The 23,530-nt window shown below is 44.5% G+C and overlaps 1 protein-coding gene across 8 annotated transcripts in view; it reads left to right on the top strand.

The window, feature by feature from the left end:
• The window catches only part of ETV6 (ETS variant transcription factor 6), a 240,134-nt gene that overhangs the window by 106,939 nt on the left and 109,665 nt on the right, over positions 1 to 23,530 (top strand). The window contains exon 2 of one of the 8 annotated variants that reach the window (XM_019937696.3): positions 10,746 to 10,811. The exons of the other annotated variants lie outside the window; for them this stretch is intronic. The gene's annotated coding sequence lies outside the window, so the exon portion shown is untranslated. The remainder of the gene's footprint in view (positions 1 to 10,745; positions 10,812 to 23,530) is intronic. 8 annotated transcript variants of the gene reach the window in all.

Raw genomic sequence — 23,530 nt, 5'->3', positions numbered from 1 at the left:
GGGGGAAGGTTTGCAAGGAGAGAGGTAACAATCACTTTTTTTAAAAAAGGTACCTAGGTGAGTGTTGAGAGGTCTGTCTTAAGAAATATTACAGGGCTATTGGGCATTTATGTAGCTCCACTTTAGAAGTAACAGTGAGTGTTAGGGTTTGATTATCCATTTGTTTTCCAAGAGTGGCTTACCTTTGCAAATCAGTTTCCTTTTTGGTCATTATACCCCACCTTCCAGTTTACAGAAGCTTTGCTTCTCCTAAGCGCCATCCTGAGGTCCACTGTGTATTAGGTACCACTCTAGAGAATCTCTGTTGCAATAGGGTATGGAATAAGAAATCATTGTCATCACTGATTATCGAGCACTTTCTTGATGCTGAACGATCACTAACGCTACATGGTAGATATTCTATCTTGTTTATATCTGAGGCTCCGAGTGGTAAATCACATGCCAGAGGTCATACAGAGAGCAAGTGGTGGGGGGCACAATTTGAATCCAGATCTAATTCCAAAACCCAGACCTGTATGCACTTCACCACGTTGCTTCTTAAAAGTATTAGGAGCTGTTGAAAGTCATGTCCCTCTAGCTGTTGGTTAGAAGGAGAAAATCCAAGCTAATGTGCACTAAATTATCTTTTGAACTTAGAGGAAGGTAAATTTTCAAATTCAATCCTTTTTGGAGACTGATGTCTGCAACTTATTTTCAGGTATCTGTAAATGCTGGTGTGTTAGAAACAAAATCAAATGAAGTGAAAAAGGTGCCTGTTGTCCACGATTTTCCATCTTTTTAAAGAGATAATCTACCTCCCAGATTATTACTAAACGGTAGGAAAGGTGATGTGTTCGAATGATGGTTGTATTATTGGGTTCACAAATTAAACCATTTCACTGCCTAACGCTTTTTGTAAATCTGACACGCGTCTTTGGAAAAATTGTCGGATGTGTTGCTGCCTTGGTTTACCCACCTGACCTGTGTTCTGGGAAACTCTACTGCAGGGTCATAGAGCAGGGGACGCTCTTGTCTGCGGTCATTCCTCGGAGAGTTGGCCCAGCGTGGTCCCTGGTGGGTGGGGTAGTCTCAGACACCTCGTTCTTCCTCCCAGGGTTGTGGTTTCCTCGCATGTGAAGCGAAGGGGCCTGAGTGTGTCAAATCACTGGCTCTTACCCGCTCAGACATTTTCTTGTTCTCTGATTCCAGCAGAGAAACACAAGGCATAGCAGCGGAGCATTGTCTGTAAATGCTAAGGATGGCGATCATTCACTTGATTTCGAGCACTCAGCGTCACATTTGAGTGCAGATCGTGGTCTTTTAATGACGCAGGCAATCGTCCCCGACTTTAGCTGTGGTTGTTTTGTGAGGATATGCCCTCCTGCAAGGAAATACGGCAGTTCAGCGCCCCAGCGCCGCCGTTGGGTGCTTCCCTACGCTGCCCGTGATTGAGATTGGTTAATGCTCTTGTGGGCTGGGAACCGGAGCCAGCTGCTCCGCCTGGCAGGTCTCCTGAAGGCTGCCTCAGCCGCTCGCATCTTCCCCTGGGTCCCAGGACCTCACAGCAGAACCGCAGGCCCGCTCCCCCGTTCTCCAAGCCCCCCTTCTGGCCTGAGGATCGTCTGTGAGTTTGGCTGTTTGCCTAGTGTATTATGCACAGGTGTGTCTTCTGGTAACTCCCTCCTTGACCCCAACTGCATGATTTGTGGGAATCCCCTCGGCAGCCGGGGGCTCGTCTGCCTTTCCTGTAACCTGTAAAAAATGACAGTCTGCATTTTGCTCCGTCTGTAGGTGGTGTCCGCTGGGTTTCGGGCTTTACAGAGCCAGCTGATCTGCACGGATGGGCCACACTCCCCTCATTCCGCCGGCCCCGTCGCACATGCACAGTTAATACTGCATTAATGAACGATGGGGGGAAAAAAGCCCAGTGGGCAAGGGAATGGAGGCTTTCAGCTCCTAAAGTGAAAGCTTTGATGCTGCGCTTTTAAGTACATTTCCATCCGCGCGGCCAGCAGAGAGAATCCGTGACACTTATACCGTCCCCTGGGCATGAAAGCTCGCACCCAAGGAACGATTTCTAAATAGAGGCCCTGAGCTAGTTACTCGAATCATCCACTTATTGCCAAAAGCTGCGAAAAGCGGGTGTAGGATTAGGGAGAAAAGAATCGCCCAGAGCAGCGGTGATTTGGGAACAAAGCTGATGAGGGGGGTTATTTTACCTCCTTAAGTAGCTCTTGGGTCGCCAATGGCAGGAACTCTTTGTAGGGAAACAAATATAAGCCAGTGATTTGGTGCCAACCCTCTTGGGGAAATGAAATGATTCTTTCTCCTCCGGAGCCTGCATTCAGGAAGCAGCCCTACGGCCAGGCAGGTTCACAAACCTGTTATTCTGATGTGTTGGAGGGTGTCTCCGTCTCGGGCATATTTTCCTATTAGATGTCCACAGGGCGGGGGAGAAACTTCTTCCCTTTCTTTTTCACTCTGATTCCTTCCACACCGCCGTTCTCACAGCACTGTACCCTCGCTCTTACCCTTTTCGCTTCTCCTGCGATGTGGCAGTGAAGCCGCTTCACGAAATCCCCACCCTGGACAGACGGTTCGCGTTCCCCTCTTTCGCGTTCCGTCAGGCGTGGTGTGGGCTTCTTGCTGGGCTCACAGTCTGGCCGTGGTTCAACTCTTCATCCAGATATTTGGGGTTTTACTTAGAAGCCTTTTAGGAACACAAAAGTAGAAATTCCCTGCGAGAGACAGTCCCCACTTGAGAGTCATGGGTTACAAACGCCCTTTTAAACTCTCCTGTAGTTCTCTGATCATGCTGAGAGGTACTTCAGAGACCCACAGAAATCTATAGACAGAGGTCAAATGTGTTTGGGCCTTATGAAAGAAGAAGTTTTGTCTTTTGATTCCTGGGCAAAGAAAAAATTCCACTTCAGATAAATCCAAATGAGTGTGCATGTATGTTGGGGTGTGTGTAGGGTGGGGAGTTTGGTCGGGACTGTCTCAGAGCCATTACTCCAGACATCTGCTTCATGGAGCTTCTGTGAGGACTCCTGCCACCCAGAGTGATCCAGGGGACGAAGCTGAAGAAGTACAACTGGGTATCGTAGGGTTGGCATCGTATATGCAGCTCTGTAGCCATCTCTCATCTGGTGCTCCTTTGTTTGCCGGAGGAGTATTGAGATTCAGAAAGCGGCTAGCTTCTACGCTTGTGTCATCCAGACAGTGCTACTCTGGGTCCAGGACAGAGCGCTTATCGTTGTCTGTGAACAGGGCCCATGTTATGCTTCAGCAGAGTGTGTGGTCACTCAGCTGCAGTGATACAAGAGTGCCCCGCACTTGAAGATTTCCCACGGTGAACTACCATGGTACCTGAAATTCTCCTCAGATACATCCCATCTGGATCAGGCATTGTTTCCACCTAGTTCCACTTTTAAAAGTAAATAGTCATGATAGCAGAGGATACCTTGGATAGAGATCATGAATACCTTATGTCCCTGAATGTCTTAATGAAAATTAGTTTATCAAATCGAATCTTTTGAAATAGAAGATCCGTGGTCAGCATGGAAGGTCAAGGGAGGGGGCTGAGTTGGAAATAAACTCCAAACTCCATGATTTTGCTGGGGGCTGGCTTCCCCTTGGAGGAGACAGACCTAAGATTAGATGGAAAATCCAGACCCCTTGATGTAGACAAAACATCGTGAACCTGGACCTGTGAGACCAAGATGAATAATCTGATACTTACTATTCCTGGCTGTGGGTCTCAAGACGTTGCCAGAATCCGTATTGGCCAAACACTGTTGGACCTCTCTAGCTCACTGGCAACATGAGAATGTGTAAGTCATCTGCATTTTCTTGAGAGGAGCGGTGAGCTTGGGGCTGTACATCTGAATCCTTAAGCTTTTCAACCATTCTTACCAAATGTCTCTACCTCGGGGATGACTAACTGTTGGAGTGCACAGGTGTAAGGGAGCTGTTAGTCCACATCTCAAGCCGAAGTGGCCAGGAACGTCTTGGCTTGTGTGGAAACTGAAGGGGCTGCCTGGGGGTAGGTGGCTTGTATGAGGAGTGGGTGTGTGGTCTCGGGAGAAAGATTCCTCAGAGCTCTCCGTGTGGAGCAATAACTTCCATGTATTCAGTGCTTACGATAGGGACTTTTCACACGGATTATATCATTTAATCCTCACAACAGAGCTATGAACTGAGTTTTATTACCCTCACTTTACTGATGAAAGGTCAGGTTTGAGGAGGTTAAGGAACGTGGCCAAAGTCACAGAGCTAGTAGGTGGCCGAGCAGGTCAGACCCTCCACTCTGCACCTTTCTTCCCAGGCTGACCCAAAGACCTAGTCCCTAGACCATTTTCTTTAAGAACCTGAAAAATAGTGTTGGATCCCCCTGTGCGATCCAACTGTGGTTAAAACCTCATAAGTTTTAGAAAAACAGAATCATTCACTAAACTAAAATCACAAATCCACTCCACGAAAAAGCATCCACCACAACCCCAAACCTCAGTGTTAATATATTCAGATTTCAGGGGGCTATAGGAGTCTAGCTAGTCCCTTAAATATCTCTCTGCTTCCCGGTAAATAATATCCCTACTGAGTCCTGGCACACGAATAGTGTAATGAGATCGGACCCTATTGCTCTGCCGTTCAAGTTCAGTCTTAAGTACAGGGTGAAAATCCAGGGCTGCCTTAGTTCCTCATCTGTCTGTGTCTCTCTCTGTCTCATCGCTTGTGACACAGTTTGTGAAGTTCAGTATCACTCCTTCGTTTTGTGCTTTAGGTTTCTGCGTTGTTTCCTTTTCACAACTTTTTTTTTTTTAATGAAGTGATTTGAAATGGAAAATTAAAAACTTAACTGTGAGTCTCACAGTTTTCTGCTAATGCCTCTGTACTAAGAAGCTTCATAAAATATTATATATTATTCTTCACTTCAGCACAGCTGCTCTGGGCTCTCACCCACTTAGTCATTCACAGTATGTCTGAGAGATTAATTTTTGTAAGGCTGTGGTTTGGGATATTTTCTCCCTGTCCATGTTTCACTTCAAATCCTCACCGGGGAAGTTGGTGTAGAAAAACCCCACCACCCTTGATAAAAGGTCATTTGGCCATATAAGTGCTTCAGGAACTATAACTGGCTGTTTTATTTTTGTGCACCCTCTTCGTTTGAAATTCTGCAGTCTTTCTACCAGAAGTCTTAAGTGTGTGTGGGCTTGAGGACAAGAATGAGTGCTTTGTGTCGAAGTGCCCGTGTATGATGTAGGTATGTCTTCGGAGATGCCTGTTTCTTCTTTTTCTTCTTCTTTTTTTTTTTGGAGTCTGCGCCTTTTGGAAGAAGCGGATTAATACACACAATTACCTCAAATTCTGCTTTAAATAATCCTGTGCAAACAGTGCAAGCTCTGTTTCCTCTTCAGATTAGCCCCCGATACTAATTTAAAATTTTTAAATCAAAGTTATGCACGTGTAGAGTTTAAAAAGTTAAATAATTCTGCCAAACTAAAAGTTAAAAATAATCAGGGTTGCCTATTTCTTGATGAAAGTGACAGGTACGGATTCCCTCGTGGAGAGTTAAAGCTCTGGGTGTGACTTGGAGGATTAAAGCTCAGGATGGTGGGCGCTGGCTGGCACAAGGGCTCAGGAGAATGAAGGAGAGGGAGGAAGAGGGGGGCCAGGGACCATTTCAGTGGGGTCCCCATCCCCTGGGGGGAGAGAGCCACACTGTTTATCCCAGCATCCCAGTCGGAGCCAGCAAGCCAGGGGTGTTTTCAGGACTCAGCTGCCAAAGTTTCTTGAAACAGCTCTGCTCAAAGGCATATGCTGGGCTCACTTCTGAGGGAAATTTCCTTTTTGGGGAAGTTGAAGCAAAGGAATTTCCTGTGTGGGCAGACAGAGCTTCCTGACTTGAAGGCTTCTTGGAAGGGAAACAGTTTCATAATGAAATGACAAATTAAAGACATACCAGCCGGGTTCACTTCAAAACAGCTATTGAGAGTGCGGGCAAAGCCCTATTATACTCCCTCACAGAACAAAAATAAATCCCATCCTGACAGGTTTCTGAATGCTGGATTATATCCATCCCCCCACACCTTCCCTCGCAGCCCTCTGCATCCCCCTTCCTCCCACCCCTGCCATTAGAAGCCACCATCTCTATCTTTAACAGCTCTGCGAGCAGCCGGCAGGGAGGCTGGGAGCATCTCTCTCGCTGCCTTTCTTTGTGGCTTCACCCAGTCCTGACCTACACGGAGGCCTTATAGGTTCTGTGAGAGCCCCATGCTGCCAAGACCCACAGAAATGACCTCTTTCTTTCCCCCTTTGACACAAAGCAATGATTGAAGATGTTTTCAGCAATGGGGTAAAAAAAAAAGCAGCCATTTCCTCAGACTGGCCTTTAAAATCTTGCAGGCAGTAAATGGAAGTGCTCTTCTGGTCTTGGGAGCCAGGTCTGAAGTCTGGTCTGTCGAAGAAAATGAGGGTCTGCGCTGGGCGGATGACGTCCTTATACCTGAACTTATAATTTTATGTAGTTTAGTCAGCCTGAATTTTTTTAACTTGACATGAAGGTGCCTTATGAATTAAATCCCTTTTTTATGGAGCAGACCGGGAGGAGGAACGATGGAAGTGTTATTTGGGGTCCGTGTTCATTAGGCTTAAGCTAATGAAGTAGAAGAGGCACAGGTTCTGGAATCAGATGTCTCGATTCAAGTGCCAGCTCTAACAGTATAAAAACGAGCAGTGTCACCTTGGGCGAGTCACTTAACTTCTTGGTCTCGGTTTCCTTATCTCTAAAATGGGTACAGCAACACCTGTTTCACATTGTCGTGAGGAAATTAGATTATGATTTCAAAAACACTTCATACACTCCTCTGAAGCCTTGGCCAGATAGCACTGTTTCTGTAGTCACTATTGGGATCTTTGGGGATTGAAATGCCACATTAGGTTGAAACAGCAGAACTGTAGAATTTGTAGGTCAGTTTGGCAGACGTTTATTAGAGATTTTATATGTGTGCGGCATGCTTGGGTTCTGCAGGGGAAAATAACAGTGTGAAGTTTAGAGGGGGTCACATGGTGTGGCAGAAAGAATCTTGGACTTGGGGTCAGGAGGCCAGGGTTCAATCCTGGCTGTGAGTCAATAGCTGTGTAGATCAGGGTGAGCTATTTAACCTTTTTGAGCCTCAGTTGCTCATCTGTAAAATTGGGGGAAGTCCAACTCTTTGACTTGAATAAGTTCTGTTCAGCTCTGACATTGTATAATCAGTTTTAAGAGGTCCCTGCCTTTTGCTTACAGGATTTATTCTGAAGAGTAAGGAAGAAATATCCCCTGTATAACAGCTTGTCTGATGAAGAAACTTGCATCAGAAAGCTAGATACTTTTAATTAGTATATCTGACGTAAACAGAAAAAAATTGAGGCTTGCCAGATATGTCGGCAACAGCAATTTGTTTCGGGGTGTTTCTGAGTGAATGCTGACTTGAAAATTACTAGGGTCATGGGTTGAACGTGGCAGTTTCCTTAAGAGAACTTGTCCCAGGATTTTGGTTTACCTTCTTCCAGCTGCTCCAGGGGAGACTCAGTGTGTTTCCAAGTTGTTGTTTATTTAAGCCGTTCCCATCGCGGGTATCCTTGTCCAAATAGGCTTCCAAGATAGAGGTCATGACGCTGACTGGTCCTGCCAGTTAGGTTTTATTATGTGCTGATATGTAATTTTCGGACTGCCACATTATTCTTCGCCTCATCTTCCATTTGTATGAGTGAAGAACTATTACTAATTTTGCCTCCAAACAGTCTTGTCAGCACCCATTTTTGATTTGACGAAACCAAAGAGCTAGAAAAATGAGATACCGTTTAGAAGATCACAGATGCAAAATGGTGACAAGTCTAGCCTTGAGTCAAAACAGCTGATGCTTTGTTTTCTTTTGTTTTTGATGTGGACCATTTTCAAAGTCTTTATTGAATTTGTTACAATATTGCTTCTGTTTTATGTTTTGGTTTTATGGCTGCGAGGCATGTGGGATGTTAGCTCCCCGACCAGGGATTGAACCCGTACCCCCTGCATTGGAAGGCGAAGTCTTAACCACTGGACCGCCAGGGAAGTCCCCAAACAAAACAGCTGATGTTTTTGGGGTGTGCACTGTGTGTTGCTGGTGCTTTAACAAATCGTCTCATTATTGTTTTTCTCCCGAGGAGTCTGAGAGGTAGGTGATACTATCTTCACTTCACACATACAGAAACTAGGGCTTTGAAACATTAAGTAATTGGCTCCAGGACACAGAACTGGTCAGTGGTAGAGTCAGAATTTGAGCGCAGGTCTGTCTGCTCCCAAACCTGTGTTCTTCCGTGCATCTCGTCTGTGTTGTCCATTGTTATGAAATTGACCTCAGTGCGTAGAAGTGGAGTTAAACCTATACCGGGTCCCTGAAAAGAAACAAAACTAACCTCGTAGTCATCATGCTCTTGTAATGGCAGAAAAGCCTGCAGCTTTCCAGTGTGGAAAATCGTATACCTGGGCATAAACTGAGCAAATACAGCCCTGCCCCTTGCCTCTGGAAGAGAGCCTGTTTGGGTTCATCCTGGGGCCAAATTGGCCTAGAACCTCACTGGCCAGCTCTGGCCACACCTTGCAAAATAGGACAGAAGTCTGCTGGCCGTGTTTCAGGTGGGTAAGAACAGTGCCCGGTGCCAGATTGCATCCTTTTCCTTGTGAAATTCCTTGTGAAATATTGTTTGTGGCTATCTGGGCTTGTTCGGAAGAAAATTCAAATCTGGTTCTATTCGAGAAGCATTGATTTGAAGAAACACTATGCTCAGTGCTAGGAATACGAAGATGAGTAAGGTAGGAAATCAGTCTAAGGAAGAAAAAACTTGGATAGTCATTCAACAAAACCAGTAATTACTGAGTTCCTACTGTGCTGGTAAATGGTAATTATAAGAGCTAAATAAATAACCAGAAAGCTTCCATCCAAGGACATGTTTTAAGTCTCTACAGAAAGAACATGTTTTGTCTTGTTTCTGCTTGATTTTATTAAATTTCCTCTGTTCAAGTAAGCTTTCAGTGTGTGCCCTATTGTTTAAAGCCCAACGTTGTTTTACCATTTTTTTACTTGTTTGACTATCATGAAAATAGCTCCGGAATTTCTCCTCGTCATTCCCATTCTTAATCTCACTTTTCTTCCCCAAAGAATATAGACTTTCAAAATTATTTTTCAATAAAGGCCACAATATTTTTAAAAATTCATATATATATATATATATATATGTGTGTGTGTGTGTGTGTGTGTGTGTGTGTGTATATTTTTAACATCTTTATTGGTAAAAATTCATTTATATTTAAAACACAGATAACATCCTGGAGAAAATCTGAGAGAAACATACGATTTTGATGGTGTCTAATTATAAAAGACTCAGAGTACATTGGCAAATGTAGCAAAACACTTAAGTAGGTGTCGTATGGAGTTCACAGTAAGGGGAGAAACGGTGTCACTTCTCCTGCAGAGAAATGCAGTCTCTCATATTAATCTTTCGTTGGCCTCTAGCTGCCAGTGGGCTCTTTCAACAAAAATTCCTTTTCTTCATTACACTATATTCCGCATTTGGGCTTAAGGTGGAAGAAAAGAAAGTACTGTTGAAATGCTGTGACCGAATCTCCGCTACGCTCCTTTGCTCCTCTGGTGAGGAAGTTGGGGGGTGTGGAATAGACTGATTGATTGATTATTTATTTTGTTGATTATTTATTTGGTTTGGACACGAGAAGCAGGGAGGCGGGGCAGGTTTAGCGTAAGAGCTGGTGTGCACTCTCCTGCATCCCAGTCCCTTGGATGGGATGATTCCTTGGATGTTTTCCTTACCTGGCAGCATCGCAAGGGGCGAATCCACTAGGAGGAAGACCGTATTAACAGAGGAGTTGCAGGACCTGAAGAGGTGCTACAGGGAGTGAGATGACTGACAGGTGGATGAAATTCAATATCCTTTCCGTTCAAATTAAAACGAAAAGAAAGTTGCTACTTAATAAGTTCCAGTTCTAGCCTCTGTTTAATATTCCCTGCCCTTCATTCAGATCAGCAAAATGTCAGTGACCAGCTGTGGGGAGAAAGAACTGAATCCACTGGGCTTGAGCTCCCCAACTGGACCGCCAGGCCTTGGATGTTGGGAGTTGACAGTGTCTAACCACGTGCTTAACAGGTTCACCGACCATCAAGTCCCCAGGGGACCGAGGCAGTGGCCCGGGTTCAGCTCTAGTTGTGCAGAGCACGGAAGCTTCACCTCCTTTGTTCAGCTCACGCTGTTGGGAGCTGGAGTTGCCTCTGCCCATCATAAATGCAACCAGAGAACTTCATGTCTGCATGTGGTCCAGGCCCAGCTTGAAGCCTGAGCTTCTGAACATGAGCCTGGCAGTCCCAGCCTCCCTTTCCCTTCTGTAACTCCCGGGAATCCTAACAGGGAGGTCATATCTGTCCACTGTCAGCCTGATGCGCCACAGCCCCTGCTCCCTCTGCCTGTCCGCCAGTAACCTTAAGACTTAGGGGAAATTAAAATAGACCTTCTTCTGGAAAGGTACCGAGGTCTCAGGCACAAATGTAGCTTTTTTTTTTTTTTTTGCTTTTTTCTACACTAGAGAAAGAAAGCCTTTTTGACTTCTGTGAATAAAGAATAAGCAATGGCTCTGTTCCACCCTCTTGGTTGGTCCAGAGCACTTGCACAAGACTCAGAGCGATCCTGACAAGGCTTTAACTGATGACAGACATCAAGTCTATTTGTCTTTGCATTAGACACTGATTGTGACAGCATTGCCGTCGACCTGCACCGTCTAGGAAAGAGCTCCAGTTTCTGAAAAGGTAGGGATTGACTCTTAGTAGTGCTTTAACAGTCCACAGCTCACAGGAATGAGTAGACACTGTGTCAACAGTGCATTGCTGATGATCACTAAGTGTTAGGTGGGAATTCCAGTGGTGTCCTCCCCCCACATTTTACTTTTGGTTCCTTGTCAAGTAATGTAATAACTGAGTCCATAACTCCAACCTAGGGAGCAGTTGCTGTGTGCGAACTTTGTTGTGTTAAAGTCTTGAGACACCCTTGCCTTACTTCTTGTCTCTGAGTATTTATACTTCTAATGACATTTAAAAGTCAATCTCCAAAACTTTAGAGCTAAATCCTAGCAGAGATGAACTTTAAACTGGGGGACGTTGAGGGTAGAATAATCCTTCTGGGAGTCAGAATGAGGCACTTGTGTGTCTGGACTGTGGCAGGTTTGTTTGTTACCAGAGCGATCTCCATGGTAACAGGTCAACATGGCGTCAGTGACAGCTCTACACTCAGAGCTTAAAGTTCCCATGAGAAAGTGGATCCTCACAGCAAATAGAGGGGAAGAAATCAAGAAATATGGATTACGATCCCCTTCCTTACAGAGTTCTGATCATGCAGTCTCAATTCAAATAACCAATGACATGTCCTATTTAACCACTGGGGTTCCTCTAAGTAAACCAAGACTCTTCACAGAATGCATGGTGTTCTCCTGAATTTCAGCTAAACGTACACAAGGTTTAAACAGGCTTTCACAGCAAAGGACTGTGTTGCAGTGGAATGAGAGTATGACCTAGAGTCAGGAAGCCTGGCCTCCGGACCCAGCTCTGACTTTACCTGCAGGTCCTTACTTTCTAGCTTCTTGAGTTCCCACCAGTTCTAATAGTCAATCATCCAACTATACTGAAAGCCCCTAGTATGATACATTGGCAGTCAAAAAAGATAGCTGATTAATGTAATACGGTGTGCCATCCCATCACCATCAAAGCTGCGATGATGCTGGGATGATATGCATGGAAACTCTCAAACACTGAAAGGTGGAAGGTGGGATTCATCTCTATGAAACATTCATCTCTGAAACGAACAACCAAAATCTGGAGGCTGGGCAGCCAACAGAAGAGTTTGTTTTTCTGGAGCCTTGGTTACTAAAGGTTATTAGTTTGAAGAAAGAATCGGCAATCAGTCACTTCTCTTAAACCACAAGAGAACGCTTGTGAATTTGGAAGAACAATTATGTAATTTAATAATTTCTTCCCTGGGGAATCTTATGACTCAGTGATCAAAGGTGTCAGAGCAGTGAAGGGAGTTCTCTGTGATCAGGTCTGTGCCCATCGCTGGGCTTGGGCCTACTCTGAAGTGAGATCCTTTGTGGCCAAGACCACAGAGCAGTTGGGTGATGGGTGATTTGGGGGGATGGTTTCTGTCATACACATTTAAAGGGGACCAATTTTTCCCCCAAAGGGAAATTTCTAAGAAATGTATTCCTAGGGCTATGGGGGAATTAAACCCACTGTGAGTCAAGGAAGCAAGTGCCTATTTCCTTTATAAGGCAACTAATGAACTTGATATTAACCACAGCAAGCCGGCAGCTCCCTTCTACCACCAAGTCAGAATAGTTCTCTACCACACTTTGCAAGGTTAAAAAGAACAACTAATAATGGTAGTGCTCGGTTTAACCTTGTCTTGTGATTCTCTCTGGTCTATCTTTAACCAACAGAAGTCTAAAATTTTTATTTTAGATTCATAACATTGGAAGAGCTGTAGATTGTCCACATTGTAATGCTGCTTCCAAGATCGGTTTTAGGACATGCCATGGTCAGGATTTAAGTATAAAAAATCTTGATCTTACCGTTTTCCTTGTCACTTCTTTGTCTTAAGTTTACTTCGTTGACATAAAAACAATTTTTATTTAGTTCAGCAAGAGCTAAAACAGCCATATATATATATGTGTATATGTGTATATGTGTGTGTGTATGTGTATGTGTATATGTGTATATGTGTGTGTGTATGTATATGCATACATGTATATATGTCCATATATATGTCTATTAGTAAAGATCTTTTTGCCTGAGAATCAACTGTGCTGAGTCTGATCTGTTGAAAATGGAAAAAAAATTTTTTTTACACATATATACATTCTTTTTTTTAATATTCTTTTCCATTATGGTTTATCCCAGGAGATTGGATATCATTCCTCGCACCGTACAGTAGGACCTTGTTGTTTATCCATCTAAACATAATAGTTTGCATTTACCAACCCCAAATTCCCAGTCCATCCCTCTCCATCCACCCCACCTTGGCAACCACAGGTCTGTTCTCTATGTCCATGAGTCTGTTTCTGTTTCATAGGTAGGTTCATTTGTGCCATGTTTTAGATCCACGTAAGAGTGATATCGTATGGTATTTGTCTTTCTCTTTCCGACCTAACTTCACTCAGTAGGATAATCTCTAGTTGCATCCATATTGCTGCAAATGGCATTATTTTGTTCTTTTTTTATGGCTGAGTAGTATTCGAAAACGGAAAAATTCTTGAAGTAATATCAGAATGAACAGGACGGAGAGTTAGAATTTTAGAGCGTGGTTTCTTTATCATACAATTCCTATTCTAGAACATTAGCCGTCCCTGTTCCAATGTAAATCTGCATTATTTTATTGATATGTTAGTTCATATTTTTGATTCTGCTTAGAGATAATTGAGAGTCATGGTCCCTTTTGAAGGAGACTTTCTACATGGATTCATCCCGCTAAGCCTGTACTCAAAGCACCTTTCCATAAGCTCTGGCTACTAGGGCTTTCAGAAGAAAAGTTTCTAATAGAAAAAGAATGGCAGTTGAGGAGAACAGAGCATGTATTTATAAGGAGAGCATACTTCATTCCCTCAAAAGAACAAATAAACAAACCCCAGAATCTCAAGCCCAGGTGTGGGAAGGAAATCCTGTCAGGTAAGGTTTCTCTGGAGCACCCTCCCCCGTGGCTACGGTGCACACACCCCTGTTTCTGGGGCTGCAGTAGGTTGTATTTGACCTGAAAGTTGGGAAAGGGAGCGGCCTGCTGCTGTGTTGACGTGTGTCCTCCTCCGTCTTCTGGTGCTGCCACCGAGAGCGAGAGAGAAAGAGAAGAAAGCGGGGAGGCACGGCTGCCGTCACGGGAAGGAGGGCAGGTCTGGAGCCCTGACAGCAGAGGGGAAGGGCTTTGGGAGCTGGACCCAAAATGGCCGACGGGAGAAGAATGGGAAGGAAAAGGAGAGGTGTTCTGGTTGGTTGTTTTGGTTTTGCTCTTAATGAAAGAGGGAGAGTTAAATGAGGAAGCAGGGTGAGTTGGAAAGTTCTGGGCAGGTTCGTGTCCAGGGTTGAGTGATGTTCTTCCTAGTCGGCAGACTACCTTGTTTTGTCTGGGCCTGAAGTAGAGCCCACCACCTGGGAAACTGCATGGAGATCTTGCGTTTTAACCACCCAAGAGAGTTTACAGTCAGAACACGGGGGCTCGTGCAGATGGAACTCAGAAAGTCGAGGGCTGGATTTGGGTGAAGAGGTTATGGAAGCTGTATCATCAGAGTGTCCTGCACACCTGTCCTAGCACTTCAGAGATAGGAAATCACAGGGTCAATCTGCATCTTAGGATGGGCGTCCCAGAACTTTATTGGTACTTGGAGCAGGTCCCGTCCCCACCCCATGACAAATGAATGTAAATAAATGGTGTTCAGATGTCCGTTTATCTCACAAAAGCCCATATAACTCTAACCTATCTGAAATATAATACCGGTAAGACCTGTTTCGACTCACCACCTTTTCAAGCATAATTTATCTGACATGCCCAGTACACTGAAGAGCACACCATAAACACCACCCTGTCCCTCGAAGGAACTTGGGGGGGAAAACGAACAACTGGTAACGTGTTAAGTGGCCTCTGATGGAGGGAAGGCGCTGCTTTAGACAACCCCTGGGAATTCTAGATTATGCATTAGAGGACAGAGGCCCCACGGGGCAGGCTAGGGACTTGGTACTCCCTCTTCCTACGTGTAGGTCTCTACTGAGTGTCTCTGATTAGCAACTCCATGTATAAAGACATGATCTCTGCAGATTTGGGCATGGTTAGGTGCCTTCCCTGTGTGCTGTGTCCCTAATTCTCTACCCGTGTATGGTCGTGTCACCTTGCACCTGAGGGTCATTTGTTTCCTCGAGTCAAAACTGTGGTTTTAGAGCTCAGCTGTTACTGATTGACAATCAAGGAAGATGCTGGGATCTGGAAGGGTAAGGCCGATGTTCCCGGTACTATGAACCTTGGAAGGTAGTGACAGAAACGATGGCAGAGGCAGGGAGACTGACAGTGTGCGACGGTCTCCCTCGCGCCAGTTCTAATCCCCCCGCAAAGTGATCATAGAAGAAAGCTTAGCCATTCACAGCAAACGTTTACCAGACTTTTTTTTGCGGCAGGCCTCATGGTGAGGGCTGAGGTTATCCTGTGAATAAAATATAGACACTCCTCTCTTTATGACTTGTTAAAGTGTCTTTCCGAAAGTTTGTGTTCACAAATATTAACTGAGCACCTCACGTGCCAGGCAGATGTTAGGCACTGCAGAAACCGTGATGAACAAGAGCAGACGGATTTCCTTGTTAATTCGTGGAATTTACAACCCAAGAGGGGAGACACCCAGGCACCAGAAGCGAACGGAAGACACCCTCACCGCCCTAGTTATGAGTCCTCATCAGGTCGCTCCCTGTGTTGATTCTGTCTATGTTTATAAACATTCCTGCTGTGGCACCTGATAAACCACCACACAAGCATCACATCCAATGGTCAGTGAGCCGCTAGTGTAGCAACAGGAGTTCCCTGCCCCAAGCGTCGTGGTCGCACCGTGTCCACGTCGACGTACCGTCGACTGCTTGACTGTACTGATCTGTTTCTGTTTCTTGTAGTTCTTCAGGTCTGTCCAAGCTACTGTGATGTTTTCGACCGAAGTTTTCTGGAGTGTGGGGAACTGTTTAATCCACTTTCTGCCCCATCTGCCGCAGCGCAGGGCACCAAGCCTGCTAACTGTGTTTGATGGTGATGCTGAAGGGGATAACTATCACCAGTACTGGGTGTGCAAACCAATTGACCAGTGATGGAGTTGTCAGAGCTCAGCCTGGGAGCTCAGAGTGGTGTGAGAGAAGGAGCTTAGGATCTGGCCCAGGGAGTTCTGGGGTGATGGAAATTGATTTCTTATTTCAAAGTGAATCTCCAGTGAGGTGGAGACGGGCATGCCAGGACTAAGCCCTTGCATCATAGTGGCATTAAAAAGTCCCAGTCGGTGGGGTCCTGACTTCTACGTTTGATTGAGCATTAAAAAATTTTTAACTGATTAAGCCCATTTTTATAAAATATTTTTATTTAGGTATAGTTGACATACAGTAAGTTTCAGGTTTACAACATAGTGATTCATGATTTTTTAAGGTTATAGTTATTAGAAAATACTGGCTATGTTCCCTGTTCTGTACAATATATCCTTGTAGCTTATTTATTTTATACATAGTAGTTTGTACCTCTTAATCCCCGACCCCTATCTTGCCCCTCCTCCTTCCGTCTCCCCACTGGTAACCATTAATTTGTTCTCTAGATCTGTGAGTCTATTTCTTTTTTGTTACATTCACTAGTTTTGCTTTTTAGATTCCACATGTAAGTGTTATCATGCAGTATTTGTCTTTGTCTGACTTATTTCACTTAGCATAATACCATCCAAGTCCATCTCTGTCATTGTGAAGGGCAAAATTTCATTCTTTTTTATGGTTGAGTAGTATTCCATTTTGTGTGTGTGTGTGTGTGTGTGTGTGTGTGTGTGTGTATGTGTATCACATCTTCTTAATCCATTCATGTGTTGATGGACACTTAGGTTACTTCCATACCTTGGCAATTGTAAATAATGCTGCTGGGAACATTGGAGTGCATGTATCTTTTCATATTAGTGTTTTCATTTTTTTTTTTTTAATATATACCCAGGAGCAGAATTCCTGGATCATACGGTAATTCTACTTTTAGTTTTTTTTAGAAACCTCCATGCTGTTTTCCACAGTGGCTGCACCAATTTACATTCCCACCAGGAGTGCACAAGGGAAAAAAAAAAAAACAGTGTACGAGGGTTCCCTTTTTTCCACATCCTCACCAACATTTGTTATTCGTGTTCTTTTTGATGATAGCCATTCTGACAGGTGTGAGGTGATGTCTCATTATGGTTTTAATTTGTGTTTCTCTGATGATTAACGATGTTGAGCATCTTTTTATGCGATTGAGCACTAAGATTAAATAAGTCACCAAAGAATAAATAAATACACACACACACACATGAAATAATAAAATACCAATTTGTATTTTTTTTAACTGGCAAGTTTTTTTTTTTTAATGTTAATTCTCAATTTAGATGGAGTTGTGGGGAGACATAGGTGTTTATTTTTACCTGACACAGCTGGTTACCCCAGACTTTCAGCAACTCACACAAGAGGCCTCCATATACAAGTGAAACGAACAAACAAAAAACAACAGCAGTGGCATGAGAACAAAAATATAATACAGGGAGCATAACCTTTGTAAGAGACACTTTGACCACATGGATAAAGAACCTTTAAACAGGTTTATACCCATTGGCTCAGTAATTCTTTTCTAAAAACCCATCACTAGGAAACAAACTCAGATGCCGACAGAGATTCGTACGTGTGGACGAGTAGAGCAGCAGTCGCCAACAACAAGGGATCACTTCAGTAAATTAGGGCAGGCCCCCAGCTGGAATATCATACAGCAGTTAAAAATCAGGTGTTTGAAAAGGCAGGATACAGATCTCTCTCCCGAAAATAATCCCCCTCCCTTTTTTAATCTATAAAAATAGACCAGCAGGAAACGCAGGGAAATAGTTAACTGTGGTTACTCAAGGTGAGAGGATTGCGGGAAGAATTTTTCTCTCCTTCTTTACTATAATTTTTTGTAGCATTGTCTAGCATTATTGTCCACGGAGGCCTATGAAAGAGCGGTCACTTCTGTCTCCAGCTGGCCTCTTTGCCCCTAGATTAATTGTTTTAAAATGCACATCTGGGCTTGTGTTCTTCGCATCCCTTTCAGGAGCTTCCCGCTACACGTGGCATGGATGCAGCAGCCCGCAAGGCCCTGCGGGCTCTGGGTCCCACTCGCCTCTTGGCTCTCTCCCCAGCCATACTGGGCTTTTCCCCGTTTCCTGTACAGATCCCATTCTCCCTCCTCTTCATGCTGGTTGCCACTCTCTTCTCTACGCTGAGCCCTTCCCCTGCACCACCACCTACCTCTAACTTAGCAAGACAAATTCAATATCATTCTAGTAGGTCTTTAGGCCTCAGCTTAGGTCACTTACTCAGGGTGGGCTCCCCTGAGGACTTGGCAACACCCTGACTGTGCTTCCAACATGCTCTCAGCTTCCCTGCTTAGAACATGGGTGCCCAGTCTATCCTCCCCCCGAACCAGAGGGTCCATGAGGGCTGGGACTGTGCCGCCCGGGTCACCCCTTCTTTCCCCAGAATGCAGCAAGGGCTCAGCCCCCCGTAGATGCTTCTTAAGTATCGATGAGTGGCTAGGTCTCCTCTGGTCGGCCTGGAACTTCTGTTCTCAGGTAGAGGCGTAGGCTTTGGAGCCCTGCAGACTGAATGTCACAGGGTCGCGTTTTCCTCATCCCTGGGAGGATGATCTCAGTGCCTGTTGGACGCAAGGGTGGTGAGCTTCTGGGAGTCATCGTGTGGTGTGTGCAGGTGCTCAGTAAATGAAACTGTCATCCTAGGCAGCAGGCCTGGTGCACGCCTGGTTTTGATATGACCTTGTCTATTGTAAGTCATTTGAGGAGAGGTTTCCCCCGGAGAAACCTTTCTTTCCCCCAGAAAATGAGGTCTGGTCAGTGTTCTTCCTGAACCCTAGGGCCGTGTTAGATTTCTGGGGTGCAGCACAGTGCCCCGTATGTATTTGGGCTGAATTGACGGAACCAGACTGAAGTTCTGAGCGACACCTACATGTCCACCTTTCACCCTCTCATGGAGGCAAATCACTCTGCTCTCAGCCTGCAGCTGCTTGACGCCTGCCTGGAAGAAGAGAAAGAGAGAGCTCCCTTCAGGGGCCCAAGAGCTCTTATTGTCTCCTTTCTGAAAATCACTCTTCTTTCAAACACCTTTCAACCAGCCGCGTTGTGTCCACTGGGTTTGAATTGCACGGTATAAAAGCCAAGTTCTTTCTCTGAGGTTGGAGCCCTGCTTGTGGGTCATTTCAGGTAAAAGGTCTTAGAGGCTCGGACACATCGTTCTTTTATAAAACTGATCGTTCAAGCCATACAGCCCTAGGGCTGCGGCTTATTGTAGCTTCTTGAACGTCGCCAAACTGTCAGACTGGGGCTGGTAGTTATTTTATCTCCAAAAAACCAGAACCAGATTTACATCGGAAGTAGATATTAGTGTGGTTTTGGTCCTTCCTGTAGCTGGGCCCCAAATAGTTCAGAACTAGATCCAGTACTTTGCTGTGTGTTTTCACAGATTTAGGCTTCAAGCAAACCTGGAAACAGGCCTGTCGACTCCCCTCCGTGTATCTGCACACACGCGTCACTGCGTTGGTCCGTGCGTGCCTTCCTGAATAGGTCCTTCTTCAAAATTCAACTTTTTATCACTTGGGAACTGACTTGCTGTTTCTCAGCTTGTACTTTTTCTGGTTCTTGGAGGATCACTGCAACAGAAAAGCTAGCACACAAACCCTTCCCCAGAACTCGGGGCCAAATCTGCTGAGTTCCCATCTTAAAACCTTAAAATTCCTTTGACTTTTCCCGTGATGTGCTCGTTTCTGATCTAAAACTGTACTTGAAAGCTAGTCTTGTTAATCATTCACATTAAGAAAGGAACAGATTTCTCAAAAAAGAAATCAGGTGCTAAAAACAGCTCCCACAAGAAGGCCCACTTTCTTTTCTACCTAGGGAACCAAGACAGAAACATTTCCAGGATGGAAATGGCATAGTTCAAGTGATGCAACCACTTGTCTCTCTGCTATTTTTCCCTTTTCTGCCAAAAGGAAGATAGATAATATCTTGTTGAAGAATTTCCCCAGAGTTGGTAAAATAATCATTGAGGTAACCTTGGGTGCCTGCTAGCATGATACCCCGAAAACCTGGAGATTCAGCATGGTTCGTAGCTCAGATTTCCCAGAGAGCCAGGTTTTTACTCAAAACCTGGTTGCATAGCAGTTCTCACGGTTCCAGTTCGGTACCTGATGAGAATCCTTCATGGAGGTAAAACGTGTAAGGAGAATTGCAGAGAGAGTGACCAGTTAACCTCCTCTGTGTTTGCCTCGTGTGCTGGGTAATTAAATGAGTGGATAAAGCCTGTACGAAATAGTCTTATGCAGTATCGAACAAATGGCATGCATTTTTCAGAGGTTTTGCCCATAATATTTTTTTCTGTGTCTGTAACATACAAATGTTCTACCTTCAGCCTTCTCTGCCCGTACTTACATAGATGCCCCCCAAAACGAGAGGGTTCATGAGGAATCACTCCTCTTGTCTCTTTCTGGCACAGAGAAGGCTTTCAATAAATATGTGCCCCCCAAAAATAAATAAATAAATAAATAAAAATACGTGCCAGATGAATGAACCAGTGGGTGAGTCATCATTTATCACACAGTTGATTAATGGAGGTGTACTTGTTATCTCCTACAATTTAGTAAATGTAGAGTTTTTTTTTTTAAGTTGGGATTTTCTCTGTCACCAGGTTGCCAGCTTTTGAGAAGAACAAACATCTGGGTTTATGTTGGAGGTAGTTTTTAGATGTAGTAGCCTCTGTCCTTTTTTTCACTACACAGGGACAAGAGTATATATTCAGCCAGACTCCTTCTGTGATAAAACACTGTTAGAAGTATTCTAACCTGCAAATAACAACAACGACAAAAATTACGTGTAACCTAATCAGAAAATTTCTTATTGGAAAGATATTAGGTAAGTCATTGGCGTGACTGGAAAAAAAAAAAAGTGGCAGAAGTCAAGGTAGGCTCAGTCGCCAGGAGCTCAGACAAGATCATGCCCCGGGGACAGTCCTCTTAGAATGCCACCACACATGGCTGCCAGTGGACACGTGAATGTATGAGACTGGTGGGACTGCCATGAATACGCTCTTGCCATCCTGGGGAATTGGTCACTCCCTTCAGATTCAAACACCGGGGCAAGTGCCTCTGATTGTCCCAGGCTATGTTCCAGAGAACAGGTAAGAAAGCGCTGCCAATCTTGGGATTCCCCGAAACAGAAGGAGTTTGTGGACGCTGAACAGATGAAAGTATAGACGTCTAGTGTGAGATTGTAAATGAGTGCGCAGCAAAGTGAATCTGTTAGACACATAAATATATCTCCACTCTTTTCAAAGTGAATCTGTTATACACATAAATATATCCACTCTTTTTTAGATTCTTTTCCAATATAGGCCATTACAGAGTATTGAGTAGAATTCCCTGTGGTATACAGTAGGTCCTTATTAGTTATCTGTTTTATACATAGTAGTGTGTGTATGTCAATCCCAGTCTTCCAATTTATCCCTCCCCCGCTTACAGCCTGGTAACCGTAAATTTATTCTACCTCTGTAACTCTATTTCTGTTTTGTAGATAAGTTCATTTGTAGCCTTTTTTAGATTCTACATATAAGCGATATTATATGATATTTGTCTTTCTCTGACTTACTTCACTCTTTGCTGTACACCTGAAACTAACACAAGATTGTAAATCAACTATACCCCCCCAAAATTTTTAAAAATAAAAATAAAATCATCACAGAAAGAAAACACACAGAATTTGAACAAATAAAAATAAAAATAAATGAGTGCATAGCAGTGGGCTTCTTCGTCTTGTTTCATGTCCTGCGGGCTCTTTATTCACGGCAGAGTTAAGGGGGGTCCACGTTTGCATTCCCCGGGTCAGCACACAGACCGTCAGTGGATTGTCTTCTTTGTCGGCTCTCCTCCACTTTCATGTATGAGGCATTAGCAAATTAGGCAAATCCCAAGGAGCTTTTGTTTCCGCATCCCCTGGGTGCTGAGAAGCTGGCCTCTACCAGGAAACAGTGGCAAAGCCTGACTGCAAGAAAAAGATGGGCCTGGCTTTTTAATTCGGGCAACTCCGTGGAAGTGTTTATTTACTTTTTAAAAAATGGCTTTTAGCAATTTCTGCTACATACCAATGAACCTGAGCTGTAAAGGGGCTCAGAGATGACATTTTTTTCAACTTGTCACCTAAGTCACGAATGTCTCTCCAGCATCCCGGGTAGAGCAGGACATTCGCTTTCTGCCTGGACACGGTCAGTGAGGTGCACGTCCCTCCCCCTTTCCTGTCCTGTTCTTGGAGGTCTCCAAACGGGATAAGGCTTTTCTGAAATTCCCCTCACTGTCAGTTTGCTCTTTGGTGCTAGTTTCGTCTTGTGAGACCAGGTGGGACATGTTTCATCTACGTTAATTCTAGAAACAGACAGAACTTTAGAATCAGGTATGGATTTGGTTCCCCCCTTTGCCATTTACCAGCTGGATGAATTTTAGGCAGATAAGTAATCTTTTTTGAAATGTTGTTTCCTCATTGGTAAAATGAGAAAAGTAATACCTACTTTGCAGGATTAAAATATAATAGGACCTTACCCTGTGCGTGGCCCTTAGCAGATCCTCTAGAAATGCTAACCATCCTCCTTATTATTGGTCACACATTTGAAGGTGATTCTCTTGCCCCTTCAGGCTTCTGTTTTCTCTGTTAAACCTCTTCTCACTTGAGATGATCCCTCCTGAGTAACCTACCATTCTCGTCTTCCTCCCGAGCTCCCTCAGTCCCTGCTCCCCCAGTTTTATTAATGTGATGATGCGGTCTCCGTACTCACTGGGCTAAGGGAATGGGACTATTCCTCTATCAGTATTTTTCTTCCAGTATGTGCAAGCTAATTGTTGAATGAACAAATAGGCAATTATTTTATCAGTGTGACATAAAGTTATGTTAGCACTTTAGTATCTGTGTTACACTCACGTTGATCTTTTTTTTTTTGTTGTGACCTCTCCCGTTGCGGAGCTCAGACTCCGGACGCACAGGCTCAGTGGCCATGGCTCACGGGCCCAGCCGCTCCGCGGCATGTGGGATCTTCCCGGACCGGGGCACGAACCCGCGTCCCCTGCATCAGCAGGCGGACTCTCAACCACTGAGCCACCAGGGAAGCCCACGTTGATCATTTTTATTTGGACTCTAGCCAAAGTCAGAGTTCTCCTCCCTTATGCTTTTGTGCGTCTTTTTTAAGTTAAATATATGCCTTTACTTTTTTAAAAAAATTAATTAACTAATTTATTTGTTTTTGGCTGTGTTGGGTCTTCATTGCTGCGCATGGGCTTTCTCTAGTTGTGGCGAGCGGGGGCTACTCTTCGTTGCGGTGCGTGGGCTTCTCATTGCAGTGGCTTCTCTTGTTGCAGAGCACGGGCTTCAGTAGTTGTAGCACATGGGCTCAGTAGTTGTGGCTCACAGGCTCTACAGCACAGGCTTCAGCAGTTATGGCGCACAGGCTTAGTTGCTCCACAGCATGTGGGATCTTCCCAGACCAGGACTCGAACCCGTGTCCCCTGCATTGGCAGGCAGATTCTTAACCACTGTGCCACCAAGGAAGCCCTGCCTTTACATTTAATCCTGTTAAATTTTATTTAAATTGGCTGAGGTAATTTTGATCTTATGTCTTCATCATGCTATAGAATTGCTTCTTTTCTACTTTATGTCATCCAGGTTAGAAAA

This window comes from Tursiops truncatus, chromosome 11, assembly GCF_011762595.2.
Source record: "Tursiops truncatus isolate mTurTru1 chromosome 11, mTurTru1.mat.Y, whole genome shotgun sequence".
Classification (NCBI taxonomy): Eukaryota; Metazoa; Chordata; class Mammalia; order Artiodactyla; family Delphinidae; genus Tursiops; species Tursiops truncatus.
This window is presented reverse-complemented; position numbering and strand designations above follow the sequence as displayed.